This window comes from Lissotriton vulgaris, chromosome 4_1 (assembly GCF_964263255.1).
Source record: "Lissotriton vulgaris chromosome 4_1, aLisVul1.2, whole genome shotgun sequence".
NCBI classification, from domain to species: Eukaryota; Metazoa; Chordata; class Amphibia; order Caudata; family Salamandridae; genus Lissotriton; species Lissotriton vulgaris.
In genome coordinates this window covers 1,133,660,769-1,133,672,649 of record NC_141691.1, presented here as the reverse complement: position 1 = coordinate 1,133,672,649, position 11,881 = coordinate 1,133,660,769, and the positions used below count along the sequence as shown (strand labels likewise).

At 40.3% G+C, this 11,881-nt stretch overlaps 1 pseudogene; it reads left to right on the top strand.

The window, feature by feature from the left end:
- Nucleotides 1–8,773: 8,773 nt before the first annotated feature.
- On the top strand, nt 8,774–9,327 carry LOC147722981 (small nuclear ribonucleoprotein E pseudogene; annotated as a pseudogene).
- The last annotated feature ends 2,554 nt before the right edge of the window (nt 9,328–11,881 follow it).

Genomic DNA, 11,881 nt, shown 5'->3' with positions numbered 1-11,881 from the left:
CACAATAGTAAAACGCTGTTGAAGTTAACAGAATGCCTGCTGAGAAACGAACGCGTGTGGAAAAAGAATGCAAATGAACGCCACACAATTAATCATACAAAAGATACTAGACACTCTTCAACCTCGTGTCACCCCATAGTAAACGTCTAAATACTTACCATCTTTATGATCAATGATACCATTGGCAGGCAGTCGAAGGAGACATAATGCCTGCTGCAAAAGGAATGCGTGAATGAAAATTACACCTTTAAAATAATTGTCTGAATGCATGTGAAGTATGACACTCTGAAACAACTGAATCTAAATGTCTACCAATCATGAAAATCAGTGAAATACCATTGGCAGGCAGTCGAAGGAGACATAATGCCTGCTACAAAAGGAATGCGTGAATGAAAATTACACCTTTAAAATAATTGTCTGAATGCATGTGAAGTATGACACTCTGAAACAACTGAATCTAAATGTCTACCAATCATGAAAATCAGTGAAATATTAGAACCATATTGCCAATTATGAGTGAGTTGACCCTATTCTTAGAGTGGGGAAGTCAGTGCTAAGTATTGCCATTTTTTAGTTGCTGCGCATACTATGCGTTTTATATGTTCCTGGTCCATCCAACCAGTGTGAAAGTCTTATATGTTTTCCCTTACCCTTACCCTTGTCCTCTATGTTGTTTTCCTGCAGGTACTTTTTGACCTCTTATGGAGCAACATAAAGCTATGCTCCATTGAATTCTCTGATCACCACTAAAAACGTGATAGGTCTCTAGTTCACTCCACGGTCCTGAAGAAAGCCCACTTGACCTAGTAGGCATAAAGAAGGGCTGAAACATGTCGACCTTGTATTTCACTTAGTGTGTACGAGTCATAATAACTCGTGTTCACCTCCTTAATTTTTTAGCCATTGCCTCCATATACAGAACAAATAAATAATTTTTCTGATTAAGAGAGACAATTTTAGCCATCACTTTTTCACAATCACTAATCACTACTGTTTTTAACAATGGGTAATGCCTCCTGGATGGAGGTTGCATGACAAAAAACAACCCAATGATTATGCACTCACGTGCGAGGGACGGCGGACAAAAAGATATACCGCTTTATACCACACCTTTACCAGCACGTGCATGAGGGTTAATATTGGGACGATTCGGAACAGTCACAGCATACCCAGAGTTATGCAGGACAAGTGATCCTTCCCCCCTCCCCTGATAAGTATACCATTTTTAACATTGCCAGTTTTCTGCTATTCAGTTGAGGGAAAAAAGATTTCCTAATGTTAATATGGTATGAATTATCTTGAGTTGTAGCAAATTAGACTTATGTCTATTTTTAATAATCTTGAGACCCTGGGGAATTTTATAATATAGGATGATATTTTTGACTTTTTCAAATATGGTGTTTTCCTGATGTAAATAATTGTGATTTGTGATGTATGTTTTTTACTTTGTATGATTTTAAGTAATCGAATAAAGTGGTTTGACTGACTGACTGAAATGCTGAGCATAGTCAGGAATGTAAGTTCTGCCGAAATGCTACAAACGCAGCAGACACTGTAATTTTTTAATGGTAGTTGGAGGTTGCAATTGAGCACACTTCTCCAGAAAGTGGGGTGCTAAACCCCTACCCTAATTTGCAGTTTATAACCAAGAAAAAGAACAGTCAAAAAGGCTATATGCGATTTCACAAAGTTGAATGTGTACCCTAAGGGTGTGAAACGAGTGATGATGCGATCTACATGCACAAGACGAGGATACAATTAAATATCAGTCAGGTAGATATCATCAACATAAGAAAAAGCATCTGGATCAATCTCATTTAAAAGGGACATGATACGTGTCACAAAAACCCAGGGGCTATTCTTATACCCCATGAGCAATCTCGCATACCTCTTATGCGAGCCAAGAGCACTAAAGGCAGATAAGTCATGGCTCCCCAGAGCCAAATTGTGACTGAAAAATTCGTTTGAAATATATGAAACAGTTTAAAACTTTTTACATGCAATATTAGTAACTAGTGCTGTAGCATGTGTATTTTGTACGGCAACGGTACGGGTATGACTATTCAAATGTCTGCTATCTAAAACAATGCAATATGAACCATCAGGTTTCAAAATAGGAAAAAGAGGATTATTCATCGCAGAAATACAGGGTTCAATTACACCCTGGTATTCCAACTGAGTGAGATAATCTATAACGGATGCATTTGCATCATGTTTAATTGGATATTGAGGTTGAGGAGTTGAGCTAACAGGCATAACATGGAAAGGTTAATCCTTATCCCAACCTGCCTGGTTGCGGTATAGCCCACTCCAAAGCATAAGCAAAAAAAGGAATAAGCACTTACTCACCTCGAGGACAAGCAAGAACAAATGGGGGAGGCCAATCCACCTCAGCTAGTAAAATGTCATAAGAAGACGTCAAGTTGCCCCAAAAAAACAGCATGTACAGTGATTTTAATATCACCTTCGATCTGAAGGTTTACATGATAAAGTCTATTATTAGGAGCTATATGGGTGTCAGCGGTCTCTACAGTTACGAATATGTCCATTGCTATCGCCTCCAGAAACCTGCGGAGTGTCTGGAGCACTACGGTAACTTCTGTCGCACTGTCAGGGAGAGTCGCCACCCAACTTCTCCCAAGGAGAAGGGATCTCATCATCTGGGGCATACTTCACAGTCAAAGTGGCAACTTTCTTCTTCCGAAAAGGGGCTCAATACGTAGGTGGTTCCTCCATTTGACTTTTACGTCAAACTGGCACGTTCGGGTCCTGCTTAGGTTGTGTGGACTCGCCTTGTCTGCGATCCTGTCGTCCTCCTCCGCCAAACTGTTGATTTGATGATTCCTGAAAGGAACGAGGAGAACTAGGATCAGAACCTGAAACCTCTCAGGAGTTTTACTTTTAGAGGGATCACGTAAACCATATCCACGTTCAGAAGCATCAGGTAGAGGTGAACCAGCACGAGACCTAGGCTTCTGCTGCTGTTATTTTTTTGTCCCATGTCTTTTTAGGAAAGACCGGACGTCTCTACTTCTCAGGAGGGGGTTTATCCTGGGATTAGGTAGAAGGTCGAACCCCTAAATTATTGTGACGCAAGGATTTATACACATCAGCAATAATAAACAGTAACTCACACTGTCAATCAAAGTTGGCCACCGCCAAAAAGAGTTGGCGTACCTGCAAGCAAACTGCTTCACCATTAATATTAGAAAGAATCATTTTGAGGAGAACTGTAAAAATGCCCACTCATTTCAACCTCAAATCCAGGGCAGGACCTGTCCTGTGTTCATCTGTATTTGTTTCAGAACGCTCTGAAGAATGCTCATGAGGGGGTGTCAAAACAAAGTGTATACACTGAGGCAAACAACGTCCTCCAGGTGTTGCAATCTTTCTGTGGAGAAATCAGACCACTTGGTAAACACATAGTAAGGATCCTGTGTTTCTCCACAGGACCAGTGTGAGGGAAGACACGCTGTTCAATCTTCTGAGCAATCCAAAATGGAATGTCCTCATGAGCCTGACGATGTTTGCCCATCACCGAGTCAATAAGAACTGGACTAATTACATGGGCCCTCCATGATCCTGCACCGGAGAGCCAGTTCCAGGTGGAGCCACCAAAAAGGCATGGGAAATAAAATGAATCAGGTGTCTATATAGAACACACACCAGCCCATACAGTAAATGAACTGCAGCCAAATTAGCATTAACATAATTGAGATGCAAAGTATAATAGGCCAATACTGGAGATGTGGCCAGACAATGCTTAAGGGGGTCATACGAATGAAACAAAGAGAGTGGGGAAGGGCGCTACTAAACTAAATTTGGTGCTCCCAGGCTGTAAGAGGAACTTCATCCACCGCATAAAGACGATATGCTGCAGGAAACTCAGTGATCATATAAGAATGAAAGTAATTGTCATTCACCCTTACTTTATTAGGGGTTTTATAGGTATTGTTGGCCATCTTACAGGTAACCACACTAGATAACTAGCTTCTTACAAAGCTGTTTCAACAATGCCAGAGAATGGTCAATAAAAGTCACTTGCTGTGGTGCGACTTCCTGTGATATTACATCCTAGGTCATTTTTTGGGTGTTGTACATTCTGGTTCTGCCAGGGGCCCAAGAAATCCTAGGATAGGCCCTGGTGCTAGTCTATGTTTTTCTGTGGCACATACGTGTGTTTGTGTGAATTGATGTTATGTTGCCATGACATGTGGCACGTAGAGCTGTAGTATAATCATCAATACATGTATGTGTACATATGTCTATGTGCCTATGTCCATTTCGACTCCTACCTTTAAGATGGGTCTGTCCATATATTTGCAGTTCATACAGTGGATACCTGATGCTACATACCCTCATTTCCCATACTCAGCATGCTACATGACACTTTCACCTTTTGCACCTTTGCTTTGTAGCCTTTTTAATGTGTAAGGGTAGGTGTGTGACTGTAGTGACCGTATTTTTGGCTCTATTTCTGAGTGATGGTGACTTTAAGCTTGCTACCATCCTGAATCTCTATTCTTGCCTTGTGTTGGTCCTTTTCAGGCCTTTTTCCAGACCTAGAAGCATAAACTAGAGGATAGCTGCTTAATATGATGATAGATCCCTTATTCTTGACTCTAATCCATCTATTGCCTATTGGCTTTGACATAATTATGTGTCCTTTCATCATCCTACCTATAGTAGAGGGTGGATCCTGTAGTCCTGACTTTATATTACATATTGGTATGGTTTGTGTATGTACTCTGACAGAGCTAAGTGTTATTTCATCCCTTTCGGACCTACAAGGCCCAGAACTAGAGAGACTCCATTTTGCTTTCTGTCCCTGCAGACTGAGATGCTTGCAGGGTAAAGGTGATGTTTTAGTTATGAGGTGTTGTTCGCTAGGGGAAAACCAGCCGAGACTGGATCTTATCGAAAAATGTGTTTGTCTCTGGGCCCAGACGTAACATGCAGATGGCCACTGCGTTTGCGCGGAGAGCCTTGGAGCTGGCACAGGAATTTGGTGGGAGGCAGCCCTCTGTTGGAAATTTCCATGAGGGGAGAGCATTCCATATTAGCGAAGTGCAGGAGAGGAGGAGGGTCAGTCGGTTCTTGGAGAGAGAGAAGTGAGATGGTTTTTTGGAGCTGAAGAGAACAGTTCAGTTCAGTTGGTTTTCTGGAATGGAGAGAGAAGGCAGATGATTGCTGAAGCTAGAGAAAGCAGTCAGATGAATCTTAGAACGAAGTTGGAACTGTCAGCTGGAGCTGCCAGTTTATCAGGATGCATTAAAGCAGTTACCAGTCAGATGGAGGAGCTGAAGCTGCCAGCTGGAGCAGTTGAGCCAGACGAGTGAAGCTGTGGTGACGGAGAGAGAGAGAGAGCCCTGATTCCACCAGAGAGAGAGAGAAACATTCCTCCTAATAGGGTGAGGTATTCTAAACTAGTTTGCTTTACACTTACACCTTAATCTTGTCTTTTATTTTCTAGGCTAGATCCCCCTATTGTATTGCTAATCCTTCTTCTTTCAGCGGTGTGCAGTATAATCCATTCCCTCTTTAGCTATTTACAGTCCCTGTCAATTACATGTGGATGTGTTATAGTAATAAAGCTTTCCATTATAATAAATAGACCCCGCAGATCTGTGTATGTGTTTATGCCCCTTTTACTTTTCAGGCTATGTGTTATAGTGCAGTAGTATATTGTTAATGTTATTGTTAATAAAGGAACCCCAGTTCTTAGTGAACTATTGTGTAACTGTTGTTTTCTTATGATAAAGCTAACCTTTCTTCTAGCCAGATGCTGTAATGGCAACTGATGGATCAAAAGGGAGGAGGAGCGCTTAAATCAGGGAATAACTTTTGCATATAGTGTGTAACTGCTATTGTTTTATGATGAGGTTAACCTTTCTTCTAGTCAGGTGCTATTATGTGGACGGAGGCGACTCCCGGACAGGTAAATGGTAACTGAATAATGAGGGGAGAGGAGAACTTGTATTAGATGACAATAATTGTACACTGTGTAATTCGGCCATTCCATAATATTGTAGTATTATACCTCTAGTGAATAGTGAGAGAAACTTCTCAACAGAGAGAGAGAGAGAGCTAAAGGTATTCATACGAAAGTGATCGCCGTTGTAAGGCGGCGTTAATGAGAGCACCAGGGGGGAAACTGGTGTGTAATGAGATCGCCTCTAGGGAAAGTGGCGTTAATGAGAGCACTGATGGTGGCCAGTGTGTATACCCACAAGATTGTGGCTTGTGTATGTATGAAATAGTGAGAGCACCAGGGGGGACACTGGTGTGGATACCCACAGGATTGTGGCTTGTGAGAGCACTGGTTGTGGTCAGTGTGTAATGGTAAGTAATCAGAACTGCCCTAGGGTAGATTAGTCTGGGCCCATGTGGTCGCGAGACTATATTGTATGAGTGTGGTGTAGGGCATGGACGTCCTTAGTAATCAGTGAGTATTCCTAGTAATCCCCATAGATTTAGTGGTGTTTCTGATGATATGAGCTTGTATATTGCTAATTCCCCATCCTCAGGTAGGTACCCAGGTGCCTGGATAGATGGGTCCTGAGGAGGGAGGTTGTTGCGTTTCGGCTGGGTTGGTGGTGTCTTGGTGAGCTGATCCTATCTGGTCCGAAAATCCGGTCGTTACAGTGACTTACCAGCGGTGGCGTCCACGATGATTCGGATTCTCAAATTCATCGTTTATGCATAGTAGCGGGATGACAAGCGCGAGGGGCTCCATATCTGCACAAGAAATATGGTGGTAAACGTGTTGTGTTGCTTTTAGGCCTTATGAGCCTCCCCTTCCGCCAGCTCTGATGAGGTGGTTGGAACAACACAGACGATGCATCGGAAATATGCATCGTGATAGGGCGGGTATTTTCAGGGCCCACTGCGCTCCGATCGGCTCCATCAGACCTTCCCAAGAGCTTCTCGGTCCGATTATACTGTCGTAGTCGTAACAACCACATCAGTCGGTAAGGCATATATTGTTAGTCATCATAATAGTGCCGTCGGAGCAACCGCTTTCGACGCGACATTGGACAGTCAGATTGACCCCGACAAGACCACAGAGGCATTTCCAACTGACATCGTATTCAGCCGCTTAAAGTGGATTTGGAAAAGGAATTTTAGGAAGAAAAAGATTCATGACTTGAGGTCTGTTTTAATACTCTTCAATCAATTTACAACTAAAGGAGACATTCGTAATTTTTTGCACTATTTGGATAGGGTTTTTCAACACATAAAAATCGTAGGTTATATATGGCAAGAGTTTGAAGCAAGGGCTAATTATGTTCCTGATTTGAAAAATAACCATTGTTTAAGTTCCAATAAAATACCTATTAATTAACATGTATGTTATGTGGTCACTATACTATGTGGCCACTACTGCTGTGTGTGATCGAACTCCTGGAAAGACAATTACTGAAATGCTGACTCTTTTCACAATGGCACCATTTCATTTCTAATGCAAGAAATAAGAAAAATTAGTCTTGGCTGGCTGGATAACTATTTGAATCTGGTAATCTGACAATATTTCTCACCATTTTATTAAAATATCTAATGTTTGTGAGCCTTCTTAAAATATTGCAGCGTACAAGTCACTGTCTTGTGATAACCATTACACGTCTATAGGACCAGCACATGCATTACAGTTCCATTATTTACGTATGTTTCATCTTTGTGTATTTAGGGGTAATCATTTAGTGAACAAATGAGATATAGAAGATCTTGGGAGATGCTTAAGAAACAAAAGTGCAAGAACTCAGTTTTACTTCGGAGGCTGCCACAGGTGCTTCCGAAAAACAGAACTGTTGAATATCAAGATCGCCTACTTCGCAATCAACCTCATGTCTATTCCGTCACCCTACAGGTCCTGCCACTTTAGCTCACTCTATTCATCCCTGCTTTCTATCTTTGCTAAAGTGCTTCTATCTTTCCCTTCCTCTTTTCTCTCTTCTCATTTATGTCTCTTTCTCAAAGTCGAAACCTGATGATGGTAAACACCAGTTCCCAAAACAGGGATAAAAAGCCTACCTCCTGCTACCACGACTAAATTAAGTACAGTATTTAGTCAATTTAAGAAGCAATAACATCTTATTCCATTGTCAGCTCTCAGCCATTCCTCTCTCATTCACCTCTGTCATCATCCAAATTATTCTGTGTGATTAGCTTTTTGATACTTTGTTTCGCAGTCTTTTCCAACCAATTCTGCAAGGCGTGTTAAACCTTTGTCACAGTTTTACAGCTTACTGGCTGCAAGGAACTATTATTCTGGTTTGTTATTTTTTAACTTAATCTATTGACTCTTATCAGCAGAGAGAAGTATAGTTCTAACTTTTAAACAAATGCCTTCTTAAATCTGACTAATCTCTGGCAAACCATTTTGGCAAAGTCTTTAGAAGATTTATGGATGGAACATGGAATCTCCCTAAATTCCTGTTTGTTGTAATATATCACAGATTCTGTTGAATGGCGTAAATATGATTTTGCTCTTAAATTTACTCTTAGAAAAACAGATATATAACAAGGAAAACTTAATTCAATAGACAAGGTAACCATTGCAAATTTGAAGGCCCTCAATGGGCTGCAAGGCAACAGGTCTCAGCGCAACAATGTGTGTAAGCTCCTCAATTCAATAACTTTTAGAAATACTAGAAGATGATTTTGATATACGAGTTCCATCCATCCCCAAGGGACAACAGTCTGGATAACTTTACACATGGAATTACCATGTTGGCATATTAAAATGAATTACTATTGATTGCCATTGGCGTTTGGGCTCGTTTGTCTTCCGGTCTTTCTCAGTCTCAACAGCTGCAGTCATGGCTTACCGTGGGCAAGGTCCGAAGGTGCAGAAAGTGATGGTACAGCCCATTAATCTCATCTTCAGATACCTACAAAATAGGTCCAAAATCCAAGTATGGCTGTATGAACAGGTGAACATACGGATAGAGGGCTGCATCATTGGATTTGACGAATACATGAACTTTGTGCTTGATGATCCACAAGAAGTTCACTTGAAGACCAAGTCCAGGAAACAGTTGGGTCGTATCATGTTGAAAGAGGACAACATCACTTTACTTCAAAGCGTCACTGTCTAAGCAGCTCCATCCATGAACTGTAGTTTTTCTATCTGCGACCTTGCAGTATCACGTGAACATTTGAAGAAATAGTGCATCCAAGAAAGCATTTGTTTGGTTGGTGGAAGTTGCAGGAGGAACCCGCTTCTTGTTTTGGAGTATCCCGGGCTTATCAATGTTACTGTGTCTTTGAAAACTTTGTGTGTTTCTTTTGAAATTATTTTGATAAATAAACCAGACTGTTAGTGAAGTGATTGCCATTGAAATATATCCCCTTTTAGTTATTCCGTTATCTATATGTTGTGCTTGTATTTATGTAAAGTTAGGGTTTGCAACATTGCAGTGTCAAATTCTTAGCTATATAAATTAATAAGACAGTGGATAAACAAAATACCAATGAGGTTCCCACAGTTACGGTTAGGAAATAAGAAACCATTTTGAAAATAGAATAAAGTGATTAACAACATTGATTGATAAGGAAACATAAAGTGTTTTGATAACAGACGCAAAATCTATTCCATGTTTATATTTAATTCTTGAAAATTGTGATTACATTTTATTTCAAAAAAGGCAAAAATATTGTAAGTATGATTAAAGTAGAAGCAATTATAAAATTGATTGCCTTAGGATGCGGCCATACTACATATACTTAACAAGACTTAAAGTCAATTCAGAAAAAACAAGTTCTGTCATTATTTATACATGTACAGAGTTAACCGGAAATACTAGATACTGATTAAAATAGTCAACACTTTCGTACAATACAAACAAATTAAATTAAATTCAACAGAGACAAAAAAATACCTGTCCTTAGGCAGCCTATGTCAACTATGTCAATTAATGTATACAAATACCAAATAAATTAAACCCAATCCAATATATTTCCATGTAAAAGAAATCTCACTAATTTAACTTACCAAAAATCTGTGTTCAACAAAAAGGTAAAAACAAGATCTGACCAGCTGGGCTCTTGTGCTGAGCCTTTAAGCCAGGCTTCAAAGCCTCACCATCATCCTGTCTATGACATCATCATTGCATCACAATGGCGTAAGGTTTCTTGGGCAATAAACGACTAAAATTGCTCAAACAGAAGAAGTGAAATATTATGTTCTAGGACCAAACCAAATTGTTGCTTGTTCATAATACGTTGTACCGGAATTGATATGTTGTGTGCATAGGAAGTTGTTTATATGACATCATCATTGCATCACATGGCTCTGGTGACAGGCCAGACCAGGTGCAGGTGTATCATGTAGGGTTGTGTGGGGAAGTTAAAGCTATCTACAATATTTTATAATTACATGATCCTGGGACACACATTGTGCATTTTCCTCTTTGCTGAAGTCCAGACCAACAAGAAAGAATTACAAGTGACACAAAAAAAATAGGAGACATTTCCAGTGTCTTCTTTTCTTTGAAGCATAACCCGTCTTTCTAACAAGCTGTAAACTATTTCTCACTCTGTTAATTAGCAGTCTCCATACTTTGGGATGGTCATACTTGTGCAGCGGTAAAGGTTTTAGCGTTATAACTGTGTCACCTTCTGTGAAGTTCGACATTTTTGTTTGTGTCTTCTTGCTCTTGAGAACATGAAATATAAAACGGTAAAACAATCTTTTAAGTTGTAAAAGACTTTCAGAGGCTTGGACTGTCACTCATTTTAATTCGAGAATCACTGTATAACATGTTTAGTTTAGGTGTGTTCCTAATTAGTTGCTGGTGCCCTGGAAGGCAATCATGGCATCAAGTAAGGCTCTTAGTCGTCAGCAGAGCCTTTTCTTCTTTTTGTGCTTGGTTAATCTCTGTTTATTTCTTTATATAAAGATCTCAGAATATATGTGTAACTGATGGCGTTTTCTATAAAAACAAGACCTTCATGAAAAGCTATGCAGCTATGCAGGAACCCCTTATTAATAATGCTTTACCTGGAAATAGCGCAAGAGCGGCGTTAAATATCTTTAGACTCTGAAATAATGCAGAGTTTCAGGTTTTGTGTACACAAACAGCAAATAACAAGAGGATTTAAAGTTTGCAAGGAATCCAACAGCTCTTCTGCGGCCCTTACCTCCTATGCATTTTGCATAGTTTTCCTAGCAAAATTTGCTCCATGAAAAACCAAAAGATGCCCTATTTCCACACAAAATGTAATTTCTATTGGAGCGGAACCCCATGTTAACTCTCAGGTCGCAGATCCCAAAAAACTTGGAATTATAGTCTAAGTATGATGTTTGTGCAGGACTTTGGCACTGTAGTATTCCTACAACCCATTTACTGCTCCATTGAGTATCTGTAGGTGGCTTCTTGCCTGTATGCCCACTAGCAGTGGCTGAATGTTTTTTTGATTATGTTTTTTTTGGTTGGGAATAGTCTGCCAGTTTGTTTGTGATCCAGGGACAAATCCAGAGAAATCTGTCCACTTAAAGTCAGCTTTAAGTATGAGGATAAATATTAGAAATCCAATATGAGTAACATAAGCCCAAGCAACCCAATCCTTAGTTTCAGTAATATATCACTGTTCATTAGTAGGGACACAGTTTTAAGGGGGTGTGCAGGGTGGGACACCCCCTAATATTTTTTAGTTGGCTCTTGGACTAACAATAAGAGCCGGATCTGCCATTTGCAGCAACAGTGATTTCAAATCACTGTGGCTGCAGACTGGGTAGAGGGAACAAGCCACTGCTTAATTTGAGCTGGTGCTTTCCAGTGCTAAGCACCAGCACTTAATTGGTTTCCGGTGCTGGCACCGGCACCTAATTGTCAACACCACACTTAGGGCAATCTGCCACATGGTGGCACTGCTCATG